This window comes from Dermacentor silvarum, chromosome 1 (assembly GCF_013339745.2).
Source record: "Dermacentor silvarum isolate Dsil-2018 chromosome 1, BIME_Dsil_1.4, whole genome shotgun sequence".
Classification (NCBI taxonomy): Eukaryota; Metazoa; Arthropoda; class Arachnida; order Ixodida; family Ixodidae; genus Dermacentor; species Dermacentor silvarum.
This window is the reverse complement of record NC_051154.1, coordinates 370000527-370024653: the sequence shown is the minus strand read 5'-3', so window position 1 is coordinate 370024653 and position 24127 is coordinate 370000527. Positions and strand designations below refer to the sequence as shown.

The 24127-nt window shown below is 45.3% G+C and overlaps 1 long non-coding RNA gene across 1 annotated transcript in view; it reads left to right on the top strand.

Moving 5' to 3' along the window:
• Positions 1 to 24127, top strand: part of LOC119437455 (uncharacterized) — a 58756-nt gene that overhangs the window by 18652 nt on the left and 15977 nt on the right. Inside the window, exons 6-12 of the long non-coding RNA XR_007465093.1 lie at positions 1045 to 1174; positions 1999 to 2202; positions 12158 to 12259; positions 14400 to 14596; positions 17897 to 17997; positions 18496 to 18637; positions 19374 to 19530. This is a non-coding gene — a long non-coding RNA (uncharacterized LOC119437455). The remainder of the gene's footprint in view (positions 1 to 1044; positions 1175 to 1998; positions 2203 to 12157; positions 12260 to 14399; positions 14597 to 17896; positions 17998 to 18495; positions 18638 to 19373; positions 19531 to 24127) is intronic.

Here is a 24127-nt window from a genome sequence, read left to right as displayed (position 1 = left end):
CGCGCCGCGATATTTCACGAATCGCACCGTTCGTACATCGTGCTATGGTGCACGAATATTTCAAAAATGAGTCCTTTTAATTCGAACAAATTTGTGGGCCCCTGCGAGTTGGAATTATTGAGATTCGACTATACATGGAAGTCAATGGGATTTAGGTCGGGACCGCGAAAACGCGACGTAGCAGCCGGGAAAACGCAGCAGCGAGGAAGGTATCAATGGGATTCCACTATTAGAAATCTTTTCTGGTAAAAATAAATTCATTTTTCTTGATATTGTGTATGTTTTGATGATACGAATTTCGGTTGATACGAATATTTCACGCGACCCCGCGAGATTCGTATCACCGAGGTTTTACTGTACTTTGTTTAGCAGACAGAACAGTAACTTGACTTAAATAGTCGTTTGTTGTGGAATATTTGGTTAGGTTTGAATATTCGAATATACCAAATAGTTTTTTTTCAAATACGAATGGAATACTACACACTAACTGTTCGTATTCATATTCATAATCAAGGCTCTGAATTAGAATTTCGTTAGTTTTGAATATTCGAATATACGAAATAGCTTATTTTTGAATACGCATTGAATACTACACATTAACTATTCGTATTTGTATTCATATTTGAAGCTTCAACTATACGTCTACCCCTAGTTATTACACAAATGACCCCCTTGTGCGTGTCCCAGATTGCGCATGGGCTAGAAGCTGATAAAAAGAATTGTGTCTTCAGCTGCTGCTGAAGAGGTGTTCTTATTCGTTAAGGTGTGAGAGAGTAGTAAAAAAAATTAAGAAGTTTGTTGCAAATGACATCCTGATTATGCACCTCCCAAGTCGTCAGCATATGTTGTTCGAGGAGAACTGATTTTCTTCCTTTATTACCTTTTGCTATTTGTATACAAGTGGCCTTTACGGAAACCACAGCGCTCACAATTGCCTTGTGGAATTGATGCTTCAGTTTCTTTTTTTTTGTGTTTGTGTGTGTATACATCAGTTGAATGTTCGTTTTCTTTCTTTTACTCTTTGCTTCCCTGGTGCTGCACTAGCCAGGTGTTGCGAGACGTCAGCCTGTAAGCCGGCAAAGGTCAAGTTGTGGCCATCTGTAGTACAAGTGGCTCGGGGAAGAGCACACTACTCAACCTGGTTGTGCGCTTCTATGACCCCTGTTATGGCGAGGTGGGTTCTGTTGGCAAGGGTTAGTCGTCTTCACTTGACTGAGCTTTAGTGCCAGTGTGATACTAACTGAATGGGAGGGAGTGTCAAGCTGTGGAACTGGGATAGTGCTGAAAGAAAGTCAGTACGACTGTGAATGAGACATTATAGCACCGCTTTTTTTAATTATCATGGAAAGCTGCCGACAAGATCCTCGTATTTGCCTGCAATATTGGAAAGTTTGGCTGTGTCAAAGATTTTGGGCAGAAGTATTCAGTCTTCGTTTATATATTTCTTGCTCAGTTATTGATCAACTAGCCTGCACCAAACACTTTTTCCTGCCGACAGTATCAAGGGTTGCAGAAAGTTTGTTCTTGAGTCACAAGGGTGTTAAAGAATTGCAAACGAAGGAATAGGTGTATGATACAATAAGGTTCTTTTCCTTTAAAGAACTTGCCACGTTTGTAGAAATGGCCGTGGAAAAAAATGTATCCAGATTGCTCCTTTCATTTGCCTAACACTAGATATGTGCTCATCATGTTTGAAGCTACTATCAAGTCAAAATAGCTTGTCGTAGACTTGCATTGTTAAATAACTGCTGCCTTGAAGTCCTCATGAAGAAGGCAGTGACAGTTTCTGGGAGCCAGAAAAGTGTAACCTTAAAGGTTTCTACCAAGGTGCAGATATTGCTGCATAATTTGTTTTTGTAAAGCTGTCAGTGTACTATGTTAAGTGAAGAAGCTCTGTGGCTCTGACTTGTTGGATTTGTTTGCTGACTATAATGCTCAGAACCTGCTGCAGCTAATAGTAGGGCCTGTAATCAATGTTTTCTCTGCACTTTTCTTTAGATTACTCTGGATGGCGTGAACTTTAGGTCTTTGAGTGTACGGTGGCTGCGTTCCGAAGTTAGCCTTGTGAGCAAGAGGACAACTTTCTTCAACTACTTCATTGCTGAGAGCACCCAATTTGGCCAGGGGGAAACCACAAGGACTGAAGTTGTGGAGATGGCCAAGCTAGTTGGCATGCACAAGTTCATCGTTATTGTTCCTAAGGTAAGCACAGGCCGAGCCATTATACCTGAGCTGTATTCTTCATGATTTATTCATTCATTCATAATTTTTAGAACACAATATATACAATCTGAGTATTTCCTCAGCCCGCCAAAGCAATGATGCTTTTGAGCGGGACAGGGCAGTGCTTTGGCCTCAATGACACAGTTTTGTGCTTGAAACAACGGAAACAATGGGAAAAAATAGGTACAGCAGGAAGATAAAAAAATTATGCATATAGATACACATTTTCTTTATGTACCAAAAACCTGAAGTCCGCGAAAGCATTGATGCTTTTATGCGAATCACTGTATAGTTTCTCTCAGCAAGGCATAGTACCTGTTTTCTTTCGCTTTTCCCCATTCCTCCTTTTCCGTTATCCTTCATCGCTCAACTAATTTCCAATTGTTTATCCTGCACAAGCAATAACGTAGGCAATTACATATTTCAGCTAAAAAATATTGTGTGTACAGACGACCCTCCATTCCATCATATGTAGTAGTGAAATGTTTTGAAACAAAAACACACGAAAAATAAACACAAAGAACACAATATCCTAGTCCGTTTTATACAATAGTTAGCGAAATATCATTGGAAAAAAACTCCCATCACATCGTTTTCTCTTATTATTCCCAGTTGTTTGCCAGAACTGTGTGGTGTATGAAATTTTATATTTTCCTGAGTGACGATAGGTTGGTGACTTCTGGTATTTCGTTAAAGTAGCTCGATACATAAAATGCCCTCGTTCTTTTACCATAGTTCGTGAACGCTATAGCCCAAACGAATGTCTCAATCTTGCGCAAATCCCGAGTTTTTAAGTTTTTTGTTTTAAATGTTTCATCAAAATAATGCTTTGTAACTACCAAAAGAAAAAGTCGTTGAATATCAAATATTCCATGTTCTGCCATCAGCTCGCTGTGGCCCACAGTGCTGCTGTTTGTTCCGAATGTTATGTTATGCGTTATTTTCTGTATTATTTTATTTAACATGTTTTGCCTATATGGCGAGGCCAGTCCATATATTGTAATGCCATATCTTAATACAGTTTCACCCAGAGCCTTATAGGTGAGTTTTCTTAAGCGAAGATCACATACTGACCTGATTTTGTAAATAACTGCGCGTACTGTTTGGAGTCTTTTAGCTACATATTGTATGTGATGGACAAATGAGAAGGATTCATCGAAAATAATGCCAAGGTACTTTATTTTGGTAGCATAGTGCATACTTTGGCAGGAGCATCGATTGCAGCGCTCACTATGCAAGTATAGATGTTCGGTCAGTTCCACTTTTTTGTACGGGCTGTGGAAGTAGATTAACTGTGTTTTTTCTTTGTTTACAAATATATAGTTGTTCTCAAACCATGTCATTATTTTGCATAAATCTTCTTGTAGTAAAGTAACACTTTCAATAAAATTTTCATGGGGTAATAATAAAGCAGTATCATCCGCAAATTGCTATAACTTTGAGTGCAACGACAGATAGACCAAATCATTAGCATACAAATTAAAAAGCAGTGGGCCTAGCACGGATCCTTGTGGGACTCTATGCTTTATGTGAATTGAGTTGCTCTCTATATCTTGAATTCGAATGACCTGATGTCGATTTTTGAAGTAGTCCTTTAAAACCTCTATGGGAATGCTCCGTGTAATCCAATTTGAGCCAATTTTTCAAGGAGTACTTTGTGATCCAACGTATCGAAAGCTTGGTCATCATCCTAATTTATTTTATGGCTTTCTGGTTTCTGTAGCTGAAAGTAGATTCCTGTATTTTCTGTGCTCTTCTCACTCCTTTTTACATTTTTTTCTACATACGGTTCATATTGAAATGTTAAAATTCATTAGCAATTATCTTTTTACAGTATTAAATTCTTATATTTTGCATAGTTCTGTGCAGTTTTTGTGCAGTGGTGTGTTAATCAATAACTGCAGTAAACATAGCAATAAATGGCTTGATGCGAAGTTGTTGTTTGTGTTTACTTTAGTTTTATACAATTGATTACTTCAGTTTCACATGCAGCAGTTGCAGTTTGGATGAAGGTGCTTTTGCCACAATTGTACTGTTTCAATGTCTTATTGTGATCAAAAGGCACAATTTCTCCTTTAAACTGTGCTCTACTTGAAACAACAGCTTATAGCTTTTTTTTTCTCTGGCTTAATGCTGTCTTTCGTAACCTTCGTGCATGTTTGTTGTGCCTGTTTCTGATTATGTGTCTTGGTAGCTTTCATGTGCTTTTGCATGCGGGATCTGTAAGCATGACTGACTCCTCACAAAAAGACAACTCCATTGCTTATGTCGGCTTCTCCTTACATTGCCTCCTGTATTTATTAACGAAAACTGGCAAGTGTAGCTTTCATTTCTGCATGTATGAATTCTTTTATCTCGAGAAAAGTGCGTGATTCCATAGAACTGAAAGTTGGGTGAGTTGTTTCTCATTTATTAGTAAGCTATAAAGCATGAAAGAACAATGTACAAAATGCAAAGACTCTAAAAAATGCTGAAAATTTGCAGCTTGACTTGGGGCACTAGGTTCTACGCTCACAATCCTATGTGACTCATTGCTATTACTACGCAGATAAGGTGGGCAACTAATAATCTTGCTGTACAGTGAACTGCGTAGATGCAGCTGGCCATTTGACAATAGGTGGTGGATTCATCGTGTGGCACTTGACTATGCCTGGCATGACAGCAATTATTACTAACATGGGCATGTTACCCACCGGGGTGGCTCAGTCAGCAAAAGCGTGCTGCTGAGCACGAGGTAGCGGGATCGAATCCCGGCCGAGGCGGCCGCATTTTCGATGTAGGCGAAATGCGAAAGCACCCATGGGCTTGTGTTGTGCATGTTAAAGAAACCCAGGTGGTCAAAATTAATCAGGAGCCCTCCACTACGGCGTGCTTCATAATCAGAACTGGTTTTGGCACGTAAAACTCCAGAAAGAACATTAGCATGTCAATCACCAAAGCAAAACTCATGGACGTGCATACACTGGTGGCCAGGAATATCAAATACAGGCTAATACACGTAGCGATATGGGCTTTTAGTTTCCGTGGCACAATAACTTTCTTTGACAGTACCAAGCCTTGCTTGTAGTATATGACTGACAGCTTAAGATAGAGGATTTTGTGCGGGTTTCCATTTAGAAAGGACCCTAGTTATGTATTCTGCCTCAATAGTGTACAGGAGCAGAGCATGTGTGTCATTTTTCATCTTCTTCCATATAGAAGCTATGTCTCATTTAATGTGGTGAAGGGTTGAGAGGTATCTGTGGTCTGTGTGCACAGATGCAGTGTGATTGCAACTACGCTTCAGGTGCGTATATTTTGAGAATGCTTTCATCAAACTCTCAGAAGCTATCAGGCATTCTGTGTCACCTATAATTGGTATATTTGACCAGTTTTTGCAGTTATTTTTAGATCATTACAAAATTGGCCAATTTGCTATTCCAATTGGCTTGTGCAGTGTTGCTTGCACAGGCAATAATAATTTAACAATGGTAAGTTAAGCATCTGGTTTATTTCTTGTTTGGTCAGGGTTACGAGACAGAGATAGGTGAGCAAGGCTGCCAGCTGAGCGAGGGGCAATGCCAGCGGTTGGCTATCACTTGAGCAATGGTCAAGACTCCCCTGATACTGCTTCTGGATAATGTAACCGGTGCGCTGGATGCGGCCTCTGAAACTCACCTTCTGCGCACCCTTGCGAAGCTGAGATAGAGAGAGCTCAAGCTTTATATGTTGCTTATCGGATTAATGAGCAGGTGGCCTCAGTGCAGGCTCCCTCTGTCGGCATATATATGATGCCGGATAAGGCATACACTGCCTGGTACTCTTGCTCCTGTAGTGTTGTGATGTGTTTGTCACCGATCTTGGGGGCGTGCGGGTGTTAGAAGAGATGGAGAAGGAAGACGGATGGCGACACAGCAAACAGATTTTTTAATACGCAACATCAAAACCAAAACTAAAAATCAAGCACACCCAAGCACACTACGAGAAGAAATACTAATAAAGATACAAACTAAAGCCTACTGTACACAACAAGTTCTACTTGGCGCCTACGCGCGTCCGTGGCAGCTAACTCTTCAAAGTCAGGCAACCCTGTCTTATCTCTGAGACGCTACGAATAAGAGTCACCTTGCTGCGTTCGTCGTTGCACGTTTGTCCGAGTCCGAAGCTCGTCGGCCCTTTTTCTCCAGCAGTAGGTGTTCTCGTTGATGCTATAGTCGCCTTTGCCTTGCCGTCGGCGCGTCGTCTCTTTATCGGTAGGGAGCTCGTCGGCTCGTCGGTGATGAGCTCGTCAGTAAGTCTCCAGTGACGGCGTTCGGCGTTGCTTAGGCCCACCTGGATAGGCCTAGCGTCGGGATGCGTCGCTACCTCTTCGTGAGTGCCGACGTGGCGTCCCGCGGAGAATCGAACGTGCCGGTCCTGCCATAGAAGGGGGGTCCTCTCTGGGGTGCCCGGTCCTGCCGTGAGAGGCTGCAGCCAGTCCAGGAGCCTCGCTCGAACTTGCCGTGGTCGACGGCCACACCTTGGACGGCCAACGTCACGGACTCAACCAGACCCCCAAGTCTCCCTTCGCCAGAGCGGAGCTGGCGATGCGACCTTCCTGGCCCGGAGCCACGTCGATAATCTACCGACAGCGCCGTTCATCCCCCGATCACGCCTCGGCTCACGCGCCTCGAGAGCTCGTGCCGTTCCGAACACTGGGCTTCACGTGCTCTTCTTTTTCGCGCCGCAGGCGGCCTCTTACATATGACAAGTGTGGTGGCTGTAGTCAGCCACCCAAGGTTGGGGGGTGGTGATCAGGAGGTGGGATAAGGTTGTGCAGGAGGCTGAAGGTGGCATATCCACGGGATATGATGGATGTTCAAGCAGTCACCACAGTGTGTGTAGTGAGGGGTATCTTCTGTGGGACCTCAGAGGAGGTGGATGAGGGCTTGGGTGAGAAGGGTGTATACTTGTGCCTTGGAGGTGATAGTGCTTTTTTGACTTAGAAATGGGTTGTAGACAGCTCATGCACATCAGCTTGCATTTCATGTGGGTGATCCTAGTAGTTAACGTTCAAGGAGGACATGCAGAAGTGATGTGTTAGATTCTAATTGCAGCTATGAGTGTGGTCTTGTGAATGCCTCTGATTTGGTAGTGATTTTAGCTGCACAATGTTTTCTTTGTCCAGGGGTTCCCTAGCTGTTTTTCAGAGGTGCTTAAGGGTTCAGTGAGTGAGCACTCGAGTCACTGTGTCAGCCCCTTCCTGTTTTCACATCTATTACACCATGTGCTTTCTGTCACAACATATGCCTGTGAGCTAGCAGTCTAAGCCATAGCCTATTCAAAAGGTAAGTACTGAATTGGTTTGAAACTTGCAGCTGACTTGACTGGAGTGCCACCAAGCCACCTGTTGACTCTGTTTAATGGAGTGTTACAGCATATACAGGGTGTCCCAGCTATTACACAGCATGATTTAAAAAAAGTAATGCCGTTACAAGATGCAAACCTAGTCCGTATTGTTTCCAGTGCAGTGGAGTAGCCGCCAGTAATTTTTTAGTTACTGAGATTTAATGAGCTAATTGTAATTAATTATCTAACTCTCGAAGTACTGTCCTAATTGTCAAAGTGTCAATCAAGAAATTGTAGAGCAACATGAAAAACTCCCGATACAGCTTTCTGTTGCTGAATACGTGCTACATAAAAGTGTTTTTTCATGCGTGAAAGAATCCCGTGAATACATGCAAAGTGCCTCGAGCGACCAGTCGCGCGGCAACTCTGCGTGTATTCGCGAGCTTCTTTCACGCTCGGAAAAACACGTTTATGTAGCACGTAGTGAGCAACAGAAAGCTGTATCGGGAGTTTATCATGTTGCTGTACAATTATCTGATTCAGTGTACAATTATCTGATTCAGTGTGATCTCACAACCGCAGCGATGTCCTAGTGGTAGAGCATCTGCCTCATATGCGGGAGGTACCGAGTTCAAATCCCGGTGCCGCCGGGAACCCACCGGTTTCTCTAATGGGTAGAGATGTCCTCTGGCCTGGTGCTCGGCTGTCGTGGGGGTCCACATCTCGAAAGAGGGCCCAATAGAGATTTCAGCTGTTGTCTCTGGGCGCCTCTTGACCAACCACAGACGGCCTTGTAGACTAGCATCCGCCATGGCTGTGGGAGGCAAGTGCTGCCGCCGGGTACCTACCGGTAAAATAGGTACAAGCGCGCTCCCGGCCTGGTGCTCAGCCATTATGAGACCTCAACACTTGGAAAGGGGTGTTTGACCTCAACCCGAAGGTGCCCCCACCTCAATAGGTGCTTGGGGCGCCACATGGGAAATGACCGCCATGGGGGCTGTCCAGACATCACTTTTTCCGTGCTCACGTTGGTTTCGACGGGAATTCAGGGCGCAGGCTCCTTTCCCAGGCATATCACCCCTGAAGGAAGCCGAACGCCAGGCCGGGGTACTTTTTTGAACCAGTGGGTGCCCGGCGGCGGTGGGAATCGAACCCACAGCCTCCCGCAGCCGAGGCGGGCGTTCTACCACTGGAAGTCCGAATTACCGCACAGCGTTGCACAGCTGAAGTCCGAATTACCACACAGCGTGCTGTAAAGTGTCCGAAATTTCGGTCATCCTTATACATTAAGTCTATGGGGCTAGTGGCAGTGCTGCTGGGCTGTCCAAATAATCAAGCATGTCTGAATTATCGGTGTTCGAATAATCGTTCGGTGACTGTACCCAAAAGTCAACCAGAATGTTACAAGAACGAAATTTAGATTATTTAGCATGGTTTTCCTGTTAGCATATAAGTTTCATAACAACTTATTTATTAAGAAAGGTGAGTTAACTTAATGCATTCAATTTTTGCATATTTGTTCATTTTTTGTGCTGATTTTTAAGTTAATCTTCGTGGGACTTCCATGCATTGTGCAATATAATAGGTGCATGAAACTGCTTTATCCTCACGGATTTCACTATATCTGTTTTAAATAGCACGTCTATTCTCCGCAAATACTGGTACGTTTCTGTTGCCAATATGCAGTAGTGTGTGCTTGCAAAATATCTGTTATCGTAATGGCATGTCTCTTGTATTTGTAAGGTATAATGGAAATGAAAAGAAGGCATTGGAGAGGGCATTTCAATCTTTATAATTTTGTAAATGCTGTTTTTATTTTTACTTATAATGTATTGAATGGCAGAGTCTGAGCAACATTTTGGGTTCTTTTTGGAGCAACTGTGTTCCAATAGCAGAATTAGTCTTGTGTTCGAATGGGAGATTGAGAGCAGATTTCGAGCAGCAATCACTCAGCGGAGCAGTCGAAGCTGCTCTGCGAAAATCGGCAGAGTGGACCAGAACTCTGCATAATGTATTTCGTTCACCTGTGCATTTTTGTTTCCTGCTCATCGTGCTCACTAGCATTGTGGTAGTGATCGCTTTCATGGTGATTACAGGCGCCATGGACGACTTGTCGTGGCATGCTGCATTTCTTTTGATGCTCAATAGTGACAGCTCCGACTCAAGTTCTGATACACGTGACAAATTGGACACAGACAGCGATGCTGTAACCGCCACTTTTGAGCACACACTTGACAGGATATTTTAACTGCGTGCAAAAAGACCCAAATTTGTCTGTTTCATTGACGACGTAGTTCGGCAATGCTTGGTGAGATATCAAAGTTGAAAACTCCTGACTTCAAAATGCATGACCTAACATAGACAGGCTGATGACACTGGCAGCGAACAGCGAAAGCAGATGACCACATGCAGTGTACTCTGGGTAATGCTGAATCCGGTAGAGAACTTCCGCTGTCTCTCTCACACTATGTGCTCCAGAAGCGTAGGTTGTGTTTCAATTATGGATGTGGAGGCATTGCACCAGAAAGAGGTGCTCGATCGCGGAAGCCATCCGCTGCTCCGATTCCGCCACTGGGATTCACCATTGAAACTGCTATCAGCTGATGAAAACATGCCAAATCTCTCCTGCAAAATGTGTGCACCATGGAACAGACTTGTACTATCTGAAGTTCTACATGCCATGGTGAGTCAGTGTCTATGGTGTTCTGCAGCTTAGTAGGAGGTTGCGGGTTTGATTCCTGGCCTCTGTGGCCTCATTTCAGTGGGAGCAGAAGGCAAGAATGGTCATGTATTTAAATTTAGGTGCGCATTTTAAGTACCCTCAGGCAGTCAAACATAAATCAGAGCCCTTTCAGTAGAGTGCCTAGATGAAAGCAGTGTTGTTTTGGGCAATTAAACCTTACAAATTAATCAATCAATCGACCAATCAGTAAGTCAACTTATCTATCTGTACTTCTACCAGTTCCAATCCACAAAGCCTTTTGATTCCACATTGTACAGCCAGATCTTTGAAGAAAAAACGTCTTTCACACATTTTGTGCTTTTAATAAACCTCTGCAATACCATGTACAACCGTGCGCAAAAGTATACGAACCAGAGATTGCACGATAAAGCCAATTTTTTCCCTCTGCCTATGAATGCAACTTGAAATTGAGGACTGCAGTCGAAACTTGGCATTACAGTAAAAGCTCGTTAATTTGAATTTCGCGGGGACGCCCAATGAGTTCGAATTAAACCGAAATTCGAACTAACGAAATTCATTGAAAAAACAGCAGGAATTGAGACCAGGTTGTTGGAAAATCACTCAAAATATTTACTTGCGAAAATAATCCGTGATCACTGTCTGTTTCTCTTTGAATGCGATCGCCATAGCCTTGTTTTCCAACGCGCGAACGTGGCAGAAAGCATCCTCTGCGTCTTCCTCGAAGCTGAAGAATAGACGCGCGACACGCATAGTCTCCATTAGTTCCAAAGCTGAGGGCCGCGTGGGTGCATCATCCTCTTCGTCATCCGCACCTACATCAACGATGGGCGCTTCTCCACCAGTCACCTGCGCGATGATATCATCATCGGTGATTGTGCCGCAGACCACTGCACAGCGATCTGCATCGACGTAGTCGTCGAAGGTCACGTCCTCCAGCGCATCCCGCAATCCGGCAGGAATGACCACGGCCTCGCGCTCGTCGGGCTCGCAAGCTGTGCCCTCATTGGTCACACAAAAGCCACTGTGGCGGAAGCAATTGGCAACAGTTGTTGCCGTGACCTGATCCCAGGAACGCACCAACATATGCAAGGCCGTGAGCAGCGTCACATCGTAGCGACACGGCACCGAACGACTTCGTAGCTCTGACGTACACGAGGCCTAGCGACTGAATGTGCGGTACACAAAGGACACGGAGACTACGCAGACAGTCTGGCACGAACCACCACACGATGCGAAGAGCGAGCGCAATGACGACAGTGACGCCGCTGCGCTCGCGCCATCTATCGTTGAGCCTTGAAAGCTTGCGGCGGCAGTATAAAATACTACCACGCAGCGGTGCGCAGTTCGAATTATCGATAGAGGAGCCGATGCGCGCGTGAACTAACGAGTTGGTTAACCCATAGACGCCTATATATTGTGGCCGGACCGTGACCATCAGTTCGAATTAACCCGAAAGTTCGAATTAATGAGGTGCGAATTAACGAGCTTTCACTGTACAAACTTTTCAGTGTACCCGTTAATTCCAGTTTATGCTTATTAGTTATGAAGAAGTTCAGTTTTTTCGGTGACCCTGTGGTCCTTATACTTTTGCTCACGTGAGGGTGTACATCTATAGATATCTGTTAGATTTCATTGTGTATTTCCGAAACTAGGAATAAGAATCTTGTGCATTCGTTGTGCATTGTACAGTGTACTGAGTCCAGATGAAGCTAGAAGTGTAAATAGGACGTCACTATAAAAGGTTTCTGAATTGAGCAGGCGGGGAAATGCATTTTATATGCAGCTTTGAAAAAAAACTAGATGAGAATGGCATGTGAGTACTTGCACTGTCTCCACCTAGCCTCACTCTCAGCTTGCTTTGTTAACCATAGTACCTTTGCCAGAGTAGTGCTCACCTAGTGACTTTGTACTCTTGCATTGTAGACATTCACCCTGGTTGGGCAAGATATGCCAGACGCTGCTTTGTTCTGGTCCATGATGTTCCTGGTCCTGGCAGCTGCTAGTGGTCTGGGGCACTTCTTCAGGGTAAGTCAGCATTTGTGGTTCTTAGCCACAGTCATACGAAGTGACAGACGGTGATGCCAGAGAAAGCATAGGGAAAGCTAATTGTTATGCTATGTCGGAATATGGAAATAATAAGGCAGAGGGAAATGAAAGTGTAACTTGCTGCAGGAGGGGACTGAACCCTCATCTCCGCATTACGTGTTCAATGCTCTATCTATCAGGCTACCATAATGCCTTCCCACCAGCCACTTTGTTGGGTGTTTGTGTACAGGGTTAGTCCTGGGGATTCCATGCCTACCACCTTGGCCGTGAGTGGCGCTGGCTAAAACTAAACGCAATAGCCACTGTGAATGAGCACACGATCACGGGTTCAATCCTTGGCCATGGCGACCGCATTCTGATGGCAATGGTAGGCCAACACACTTGAGTACTTAGATTTAGGTGCACGTTAACAAACCCCAAGTGGTTCAAAATAATTCGGAGCTCCCCACTACGGCATCACTCATAGCATGTGTGTTGCTTTGGGACATTAAATCCCATAACTTTTTCTTTTTTTTGTTCTGTCATTCATAGCCACGCTAATCATCACTGATGTGAACCTGATGTTTAATAATGGCATGTATTTTGAACCCTTACTATTTTTCTCTTTAGCTTTCTTTATAGCTGCACCATTGTTTAGATCAATAACAGAGAACTTGAGGACAGGGTAGATGGCAAGACCAAGACTAGACTTACGAGCATTGGGCACAGGTGATGGAGATGTGTGTAGTTCTAACGAACAGGAACTGTGTCTTGCCTGATATTATGTAGTACCAGATAGGAAATTGCTTATGGATGTCATAATGCAGTTAGTTTGCATAATGTTGTTTATTTTTCTGAATTTACGCAAAGCTATAGGAACTGAACTCATTTAGGTTAGTCGCACTTTCGGACCATGATTGCATGGTATCCTTCCCATGGCAGGTACAGAGGAATAGACCTTTATAAGTCGTGAGCAATACCAGGTTGTTCTCCCTCGCTTATGGTGTTCATAGTGCAACAAACTTGACTTAACTGATCATAGTTACAAGAGTTATTACTTGAACTGTGGTTTACTTTGTGCAGACGGTGGGTTTAGGCATTGCTGGTGAGAACCTGACATTCCACCTACGGGTCGCTGTGTTGGCAACCAACTGAGGCAACACATGGGCTGGTTTGATGAACTCCCATTCCTCTGCCAATGGCCTCTCGCTAGTGAGTGACATTCCTGTTTTGAAACTGTGAGTGGAACGGAATGTCTTGTTTATTAGGAAGAGGAAATGCGGCAGCATTTTCTTGTGATGGCTGTAACATTCTAGAACACTTACACATCAAACAGCTATCATAGGTTGTGTCTCCTTTTTGAAGTCTATAAAGCATTTTGTATTTGTTTCACTTGCATTTTCAGTTAGTTCACTTTGATTTCATTCAGTACATGAACGTCCTGGCCATTCTGGTTTATGAAAGAAAGCAAATTCTAAATCACTAGGTAACACTAGTTGGTGTAGTATTGTGCATAGAGAATCGGAGATCTAATTCAAGTAAAGAGTTTAACATATCTTGCTGTATGGTTTTCTTCAAGATCATCTTTTTAAATTTGCGTGCTTTTTATGCTGAGAAATCTGCCCTCCACAACTCTCAGAAATGAGAAAAAAATTCGTGCATATCAGCTGCGCAAACAATACCAGATCATTTTAGTAGCTTTACAAACAATTCAGCACAATTTTTAGCTCAAAACCAGGACTCTGGAAGCAACCCTGTTTTGTATGTTCAGTCATCACCACTGTCACCATTTCTCCCTATTCAATAGCAGCGGTGCTTCACTGCAATGTAATTTGCAGTACAGTGAAGCCACACTTGAAGAAACAAGTCACGCTAAACCAACATACACTTTTTACCAAAATTTTTTAAATTTTTTGTGCATGCACATGCAAGAATATAGTAATTTGTTACTAAACTCCAGCGTGTCCATTCAGATCCATCAGTATGCAGATCTGTCATTATGCGATAGTTGTCTGCACAATTTCTGATCATTGGTGTATTTATAGGTAATCGTACTCACAGTGTCGACATTGGTCATCATTGTATCCTTTATTTGCCACCTTAGCGGAAGTGACACTGTTGGTACCTTGTGCATTTGCAGGCTACCGCCTGGCAGTAATGTTCACAGTGCTCATAATGCTTGGAGCAAGCTTGGCATTGGCCTTTGCCTTCCGCTGGAAACTGGCCCTGGCCCTGGTGGCCATTGTGCCCATTCGGGCCCTGGCCGGTGGCCTTCAGCTGCGTGTTGAAAAGGCCTCCCAGCGTCGCGATGCACACCTCATGACTCATGCTATTCAAGTGAGTGAAGCATCCAGCTCCTGCTTACACTCCTGTTGTAGAGATGAAATATTAGTGCCGAAGTCATCTGCTTTTAATGTAGTCAAGCCCAAATATAAAAATCCCGAATAAAATGAATCATTCTCTGTGTTGAACATGCGAAACTTACTGAGAGATGCTCATGTAAATAACTCCCTCATAGTGAATTAAACATTGGATATATTGAAGTCGGGGGTTCCGCTGCAAGCACCATAAAGCCGCTTGCAAACCACGAATGCATTGTTAGGGGAGAGCAGTACTTTACTATTTTCTTGTCACGCTTTTTTTATTATTATTAGACTGGAGCACGTCTACACAATCATGCCGTTTTTAGTGACACTGAAAAACAGAAAAAAAAAGATGCAGGCAAAAAATGATTCCCGCTTCATGTAGTGTTTTCAATAAGTAGATTCCTTTTTTGCTTCTTACTCGCACTTAAAATAAGAAATCTGTACATAATCAACGCACAACAAAAGTTCATTAAAGATCATATAGAGGAGTTTAGGTATAGTATCTAATTACTTGATACATCAAGCTATTTTTAGCGCATAAGCCTGTTTGTTATAACGAGGTTCCACTGTAGTTGAGGAACTTCACTGGCACATTTGAGAAAATTGAACCTTTCTAAGTATGCCCGCTTCACCCACTGTGATGAAGCCAAGACTTGTGTGTGCTTCTTTCTGGGTAGAAATTTATATTGTATATAGCATTGGGTATTGTGGAGGTCTCGTATCTCACAGGAGTACCGACCACCATGGGTTCGGGCTTAGTTAGCCACTGGGCTGTGTCGGCCATTGCCTATTCTAATTTAGTGCGCCGCTGTGTGTGCGCTCAAGTCGCAAAAGGGGGCACCAACCGCTATGCACCCAAGAAAACACAGTATTGCCCTAAGTTAGTAGAAACGTTTATTTGTCTCTGGAGACACCCAACAGGGCAGAAACGCTCGGTCCCTGGCTGGCATGGGAATCAAAGGGCTCCCTCGCCAAGGGCAAAAAATACAGAAAGGGGCACCGCTATCGTGTCACTGCAGGAGTATGGCTTCCCATGACATGCCGCTAGGAAAAGCCGCCGTGGCTATGCTGCTTGCTCTCGCAATAAATGGGCCCACTTGTGTGAGCTCAGCCAATCTCCGTCGGCTTGGGCATCTGATAAGTGCGGCTTAGCGTAGTAGGGCTGGTAGGAACACGCGCGAACATTAGGCACCACTGTTCGGCTTCGCATCTGGAGAAGGAGCAACACCAGGTATGCACATGCAAAGCCCGCTCGCGCTGACTCTGCCCATCATGATTAGTCGCACCACTGCCGCCAGTGTGAGCACTACCGCCGCAAACAGATCTGTTGCCAAGGCGACTCTGACAATCGTTGCAAGTTGAAAGGGAGAGATGTAGGGACGGACAGAACAGGTGAATGCTCGCTCAAAAGCGCTGGGGTGCACCTCCATCGCCACAGTATATACTTTAAAGGACTTAATTTTCATGAGGATGGAATAGACATTATTTTTATGAACTGCTGCCTTTTTTGCACAAATTAGTTACAGTGAACAATTTGCGTGTTGAAATGCAGGTCTCACTTCTCTGTGTTGGGAAACTCACTGCCTGCAAACCAGACTTGACGGAAAGCCCTTTATACAGTAGAACCCCACTGTTATGTTCTCGGGTGCTGCGTTTTCCCGGCTGTTAGGTCGTTTTCGGCCAGTCCCGTCACATCTCCCATAGAACCCAATGCATTGGTAACCCGGCTGTTATGTTGCAACTGTGGGACCGTTCCCCCATCATACGTTGTGAACTGCCACCCCGCTCCAGCCGGAGCGGCCATTTTTACTTTTCATATCACTTGGCTTGGTTGCTTGACGATGGCATTGGCCACCCTAAGTGCCCGGGGCGACACTTATGACGTATTTTCGGTTTTCGCCAGCAAAAGTACAGCCCTTGAGATCCATATTTGCTATCTAAAGATGGTGTCTATGACGCGTTGCGGCCCTAAAATTGGTTTTGGCTCATAGATGTTCTGTATACGGTCCAAGGGCGATAACGCCGTCACTGCGCGCCGTATGCTCTATGTGCGAGTGAAAGTGTGCGAAGGGAGCCGATGACCGCATCTAAATCTTGCGTGCGAAAGAAAGGAAAGCAGGGAGAAAGCGCGCCTTCTTCTATTGCGCTCGAGGCACTGGTGAGGGAGCGAGGGGGGAGGGATAGCAGGCGGCGTTTTACTGTACTCTGGCATCAACTGCATACTGCGCGGCTGCGCGGCGGCACGTGGTTGCGCGCGCCATATCTTGAAAGCTATCTACGGTGGGGGCAGAGTCCACGCAGTGTAGGTGCGTCGGCGGCTCGTAGCTTTGTGCTTGCTGTGTGTTCTTGGCACGCAGTTTGCGTTGAAGCGATAGACAACAGCACGAAGGTCACTTCGCTTGCTTCTGCAGTGGCGCTTAAATTCCTCACACCAGCATTTGACAGTGCGTGTCCGCACTCAATGAATGTGATGTGTTCATGTTTGCATGTGGGCGCTCACACCGTGCTTGTTAATATAGTTAATAAGCGAAAGTTTAAAAGTTTATACGGACGATAAAACTACTATTCTTACTTTGTATAGCTGTCTACTAATTTGGTATCGCAATTGATACTTCGGCTGTCGGGCGAAACTCCGACTTTTTTTCACACGTAAAAATTAAAATAATATTGTGTGCAGTTCAACACTACTCCCATTTCTCACTTTTGCCTGTTTCCTGGCTCTTGCGTTTCCAGGTTCTTAAGTTTTTTTTAGGGTCCCTTGAAAAACGAATCAGCGGGGTTCTACTGTATCAAGCACACAGAATACAAGTTGTTTGCAAGACATTGAAAATGGCTTTTGTCAGACAAATCAAATTCTGCAAAGTCAAAATAAAATGTTGCGGGTGAACTGATGTTTCAAAAGCAGCATTTTCTTAGGCATAAAGTTTTCTTAAAAAAGCTGCAACAGGCTTTTTGTTTACCCACATGAGCCTTTCGTTTTGCCAAATTTGCGTTTCGGCAATGTCACCAATTTCATGAAATATTTAAGTGAAGGCTCTCTTAAGTCTCTTTTTCTGTTATGCTTAAACAGCATGCGTGACAAAATTGCAGGGCACACAGCCCACTGTAGTGCCTGGCAGCATATCTTTAACTAGGCACAGCACATACAATAAGCTTTGGCATGGTTTTCACACTTCTACACATGTTTTGTGCTTAATATGCACTTCTGTGACATCCAAATAAGTATGTGTCGTAATTTTCACTTATCAGCGGCCATTTTTCTTTTCTACAGGTGAGCACAGAGAGCATAGAGAATATTAGGGCTGTTCAAGAGTTAAACCTGGAACCCATCATTTTTGACCTGTTCGTCGGCCACCTACTGGGGCCACTTATGTGAGTTTAATGTTGTAAAATGTTGTGCATTAACAATACATGAGAATTGTATCAGGCACAGTACAACACATAAGGATACATTTCCAGCTTATTTGTTAATTAGTTGCATTGTATGCCAGTTACGTTGGAACAAGCAGCTAGGAATAAAAAAGTCCCAAGGACTTACACAGCCAGCAGATACATACATAATCATGCCTTGATTGTATAAGTCATGCTGCTCAGATAACGGAGGAACACTGACACATAAACATGAAACATACATAGACACATGTTTGTGTGCCAGTGTTCTTTTGTATGTCATCTAGACAGTGCAACTTATACAATAAATACATATCGTATCAACTAGTTTCTGTCAAAGCACACTTTTAGGAGTACACGGTAAAACTTGTTTTATTATGGACATAGTAACTGTGACTGGTTTCATTTACGCTGAAGCACGTACATTATACCTCGTTGAGGCGATGTCATGCCTACAGTTACTGTTGCTTTTGTCTGCAGAGAATCGAAAAAGTGGAGCATCCTGTTTGCACTCTCCTTTGCCTTCTCGCAAGGTGTAATGTTCCTAGTGTATGGCTGTGCCTTTCGTCTGGGTGCCTTCCTGGTTACGAGGGGGGAAGATGGAAGCCACCAATGTTTACAGGTGGGTGATTCAGCTTGTTTAGTTTTTTTTTTCTGGGGATTAAGCTTAACCTTTGCAGTGGCACTGAGGCTTCACTTTTTTATGACTAACAAGGAAAACCTTAACTTGAGCAACTGTATTTTAGATGGATCATAATCAAATATTGCCATTTATTACAATTAAGAAATGTTTGTTGAAGGAACTTGTGCAAGAGCATACCCGAAGTAGATTGAACTTGTATGTTGTACTTATAGCTATAATTATAAGCCACTTGTCTTTCATCCATAATTTTCTTGTGTCATCTGCATTTTGTGTCCTAGGTAAACAGTAAGTGCATCGGGTTTGCCTTCAATTTCAGAAGTGGTTCAGGAAGTGGCTTGCTTCATTCACAATTATCTTTACCGACAGTATAAAGTGCCTATATTAGATGCCATTTCTTTCTAACACATTCAGACATCATGCTGGCATGAGTTTGCAACATTGCCTACACTTTCAGGAGAGCAAGAGTAAGTTGTGTCTGTGGCACGTTAGACAGCTTTAGCACGAGTATGGAACTGTCACTAATCCTGTGTAAACTAGTTCATGCAGTCTATGGTTAATCGAGTGGCTCTGACGCTCTGTCAACCCAGCTTGTACCTCTGTAAATGAAATGTGCAGCTACTGCAGCCAACTTTTCATTCTGTCGTGCTTTTAATGTATTTCATCATAAGTTTGGCCATTGGAAGTTCCTCATGCTGTGTGCATGCTCGTGGCCCAGGGTGTTCTTCACGATGGCATTCAGCGCGGTGTTTGTGGGCCAGTGGACTTCCATGTTGCCCGACTATCTCTGGGCCAGGCTGTCAGCTGGCCTAGTCTTCAACCTACTCAAAGCAGAGACTGAAATCGATGGTAACTCAGATGGTGGCATGCGTCCCGTAAGTCAACACACAACACACCTGCACGATAAAAATAAAGCGAAATTAAATAAATCAATAAAGTGAAAATAAAGCGAGGTGAAGGGCTATCAGTGTGCAAACAACCTTCACATTAATGCAGGATAAAAAGCATGCTTGCTCTGAAATGAGAGCTAGAAAGTTTGCATGAGAGAAAAGTGAACGGAAGGTTAAAGAGACGAGTAAGGAATAACAGCTGTTTTTTGCATCTTTGAGAGTCCTGCAATCTCGTGTCACATATATAGATGGCGGCAAAAAAATAATGTTACAGCGCAACGCACAGCACGTCAAGTGCACTGCAAGCCAAACAGCTCACAGATAACCGATCTGTCCTACTGACGGTCTCCAAAACCCTAACCACCAGCTCCATGAAGTCTTTATAGGCACTGGGCGGCCATCGTAAAGTGCCAGCACAGCGTAAGGCACTGGCAAACATTGTCACCATCAGCAGCAGTGAGAGCAATGGCATGTGATTGTGGTGTGTGAAGTGCGTGACACAGTGTGGTGGACTGAGACGAAGCAGACGACAAGGAGAGCGTGCGCTGAGGTGAATTCCATGTTGGCTAAAGACGACAACGTCGAAGTGGACGTGAACATGCGGCACTGTGATGTGTTTTGTTGTCACTGATCTCGGGGGCGTGCGGGTGTTAATAGAGATGGAGAAGGCAGGCGCATGGCGACACAGCAAGCAGCAAACAAACTCGAAACTCGACATAAAGCTCACTCAAACTAACACACACTGAATGAAAAACTACCAACAAATACACAACTTAATTAAGCAATAAACATGCCCTAAATTCCTATCCATGATAGTTCTGGGCGTTTTCTCCATCAAAGTCTGGCAACTCTGGCCTACTGATATCTCCATACTAGCATGGATCTCTCACTCAGTTCGTCGCTGTGGTTGCTCGTATCTTTCCGGCCGGAATCTCGTAGAATCTTTTTCCATGTGGCCGTTTCGCCGATCTTCGCATAAACGTTGCTGCATAGAAGTTGGTCCTTCAACTTGCTCGTCTCGGGAGCCTGGGTAACCCGGTCGCTGTTGCTGACGTGGCAGGGAGGCTTGACGGAGTAGGCCTATTGACGTCCTCGCCCGTTGCTTCCATCTATCTCTCTTCTCCGGTGCCGACGTGGCGTTCCGGGGATTATCAAATGCGCTGGTCTGCCGATGAAGGGGGATCCTCTCTGGAGTGCCCGGCCATGCCGTGTGGTGCTGCAGCTGGTCCAAGGAGCCTCGCTCGAACGTCTCCGAGATCGACGGCCACACCTCGGACTGCCCGCGTTACGGACTCGGCCGAACCTCCAAGTCTCCCGTCGCCAGAGCGTAGCTGACGATGCGTCCTTCCCGGCCCAGAGCCACGTCGATAATGCTCGCTCAGTGCCGTTTCTCCCTCGACCATACCTCGGGTCACGCGCCTCCCGCGCTCGCGCCGTTCAGAACGCTCCGTTTACTTAGTCCTTTTCTTCTTTTATATCGCCGCCGGCGTCTTACTCATGACATGACTCCCCTTTAAGAGTTTTTTCTCAAAAAACTGCTTTCTCTTTGCCTTCTTTTTGGCGGCGAACTTGACTTTTTCGGTGACTTGCGTACTTCTCTGTGCGTCGGCATGTCTCACCGCTCATCACCACACTTTTGCGCACCATTCACATTTCACTCCACAGTACATTGCACTGAATTGTTCGCAATGTTCATTGTCTCAAAACACTCTACATGAATAAACTTGTTCACTGCACACATTTGTGGAAACTGACAGTTCAACTGTTGTATGGCATTCCTAAATTATATTTCTCTTGTAGCCTACCAGTTATACCTGTTCTATTTTTTCCTCCTTTTACGGAGCTCCCACGCTTCCCTACGTACGGCCTGCCTCCTTCCATTTCTGGCTCTGGCACATTTCTCGAGCAGCTTGGAATGCTTGTGCTTTAGCTCTAGCTTCCTTTTCTTTCTTACGCCTATATATCGCTCGTACTGCTTGGAATGGCTCTGCCTTAACTCTGGCCTCTTAATCCTTTTCCCTGACGTCCGCATCTTCTCATGCATCTGCGTTTTAATACGCCGTTTTCTTTTCCATCTACTGGGAGTTTTCCACCTACCTTCACGCTTTGCAGTTTTTAGGTGACTAGGGCCTCTATCCTCTTTCTTGTTTCTCTCGGAGTTTGACTGGCTCGTCATTTCTGATGCCTTGCGATTCTTGGAATCATTTTCCATTACAAACCCCATGTCGTTACGAGGTGAAGCTACTTCTTTCGTTACCGCCCTCTGCTCCACGCTTACGCAAATCTCTATCGGAATGTCGCCCATCCTCATATCACTGTCTTTCTTAATCAAGGGTTCTGTAGTCGAGGGCTTCTCCTCTGCGTCGTCACGGGCGCTATCTACTCTACCTGTGTCTTCTAACGTCCCTGCGCTTTCAGGCTGATCTACTACGCTAGTGGGCCTATTCTCTATCTTTAACCCGGCCTCACTGGCTTTCATTTTCAATGTATGTAGCTCTTCTTGCAGCATTTGGATTTCTTTCTCCTGGAACTGCTTCCTTTCTTCATAAGCCTTTTTAGCTTCATTGTGTTCTGGCTCGACGCGTTTCCTTGCATCCTCGATTAATTTGAGGCCCTGCTCCTCGCTGAGCTTCTGTTCTCGAATAGTGGCCGATATCGCCTCCCAATCCATCTCGGCAACTCCCGAGTATCAGTGACTGGGCTGAATCCAATCCTGGAACGGATCCTGGCAGGCTCGCCAATTGTGATGTGTTTTTGTCACCGATCTCGGGGGCGTGCTGGTGTTAATAGAGGTAGAGAGGGAAGACGCATGGCAACACAGCAAGCAGATTTTTAATCTCACACGAAAGCCAAAAACCTCAAACTAAAACTCAAGTACACACTGAACTAAGACACAACAAACAAATATATTTTAACAAATGTACAACCTAACAAGGCAATAAACATGCCCTAAATTCCACCTCCGTTAATTCTGGTTGTTTCCTACACGGAAGTCTAGTAACCTTAGCTTCATACTCTGAGTATACAATAAAGAATCGTTCTCACAGAGTTCGTCGATGCGCGTTGCTCGTATCTTTCCGGCCGGAATCTCGTAGAATCTTTTTCCATGTGGCCGTTTCGCTGATCTTCGCATAAACGTTGCTGCATAGAAGTCGGTCCTTCAACTCACTCGTCTCGGGAGCCTGGGTAACCTGGTCGCTGTTGCTGACGTGGCAGGGAGGCTTGACGGAGTAGGCCTATTGACGTCCTCGCCCGTTGCTTCCATCTATCTCTCTTCTCCGGTGCCGACGTGGCGTTCCGGGGATTATCAAACGCGCTGGTCTGCCGATGAAGGGGGATCCTCTCTGGAGTGCCCGGCCATGCCGTGTGGTGCTGCAGCTGGTCCACGGAGCCTCGCTCGAACGTCTCCGAGGTCGACAGCCACACCTTGGACTGCCCGCGTTACGGACTCGGCCGAACCTCCAAGTCTCCCGTCGCCAGAGCGTAGCTGACGATGCGTCCTTCCCAGCCCAGAGCCACGTCGATAATGCTCGCTCAGTGCCGTTTCTCCCTCGACCATACCTCGGGTCACGCGCCTCCCGCGCTCGCGCCGTTCAGAACGCTCCGTTTACTTCGTCCTTTTCTTCTTTTATGTCGCCGCCGGTGTCTTACTCATGACAGGCACAAGAAGAAAAACAACAAAAGAAAGACATCCAATCGCAAGACAACACAAAACCTCAAGCAGCCAATGAGGAAACGACAAATCGGCCAGAGTTGCAAAAAAACCAGGCATGCTGGCAGAAGGGGGGGGAGAGTTCTAGAAGCGGCACCAGGAGAAGGTCGGCCACTGGACCGGGGGTTGAAGACGGGCTGTCGGGTTCCGGACCCGAGCCACCAAGACTTCACCTGACCGGGGCCTCCTGCCAACCCATTCCTAGCGTTGCCACTCTGCCCAATCGTCAACTGCTGCTGCCCAAGGCCGGCGAGCGTCTCTGCCCGTGGGCAGAACGTGAGCTGTCGGGCTACGGGCCCGAGTTCCACGACCAGCTGCCTGGCCAGAACGCCGCCACCGTCTGCCCGTGCTGCCGAGCCGCCTGTCTTCTCGATCCAAGCCAGAGTTACGACGCACTGATAGCCGGTCCAACACAGCGACCTTTTGGTGAGAACAACACCACTTCTCTCGTCGTCTCATCTCCCTTTCGCCGCGTCGAGACTATAGTGCGCACTCACACTCACAGCCTGCCCGGACTTGACTGTTATTAATATCATCTTAGCCATAATTGCATTTCGTGACGTGATAGTCTTTTTGAGTGTTTGTTTTATGGGTTACCTTTTGTTTCAGTTTTAATAAATGTTTGTGTGCATTCTCTAACAAACGGCTTTGTCCTCAATCGGGTTCTGGGAGGCTCCGCCTCAGAGAACCGTCCGAATCATTAAATGAACGAACCTGTCATCACAGTGATGCAGACAACGAGGTGAAGGTGCACACGGCACTTACAGTGACTTTGCACGGCTGTTTGCAAGGCCCCTGCAGGGGCGTCTGCGCAAGCAGTCGTTTGGTGAGTTGCGCCACCACGTACCTGAGCACACGGGGGTTGGACCC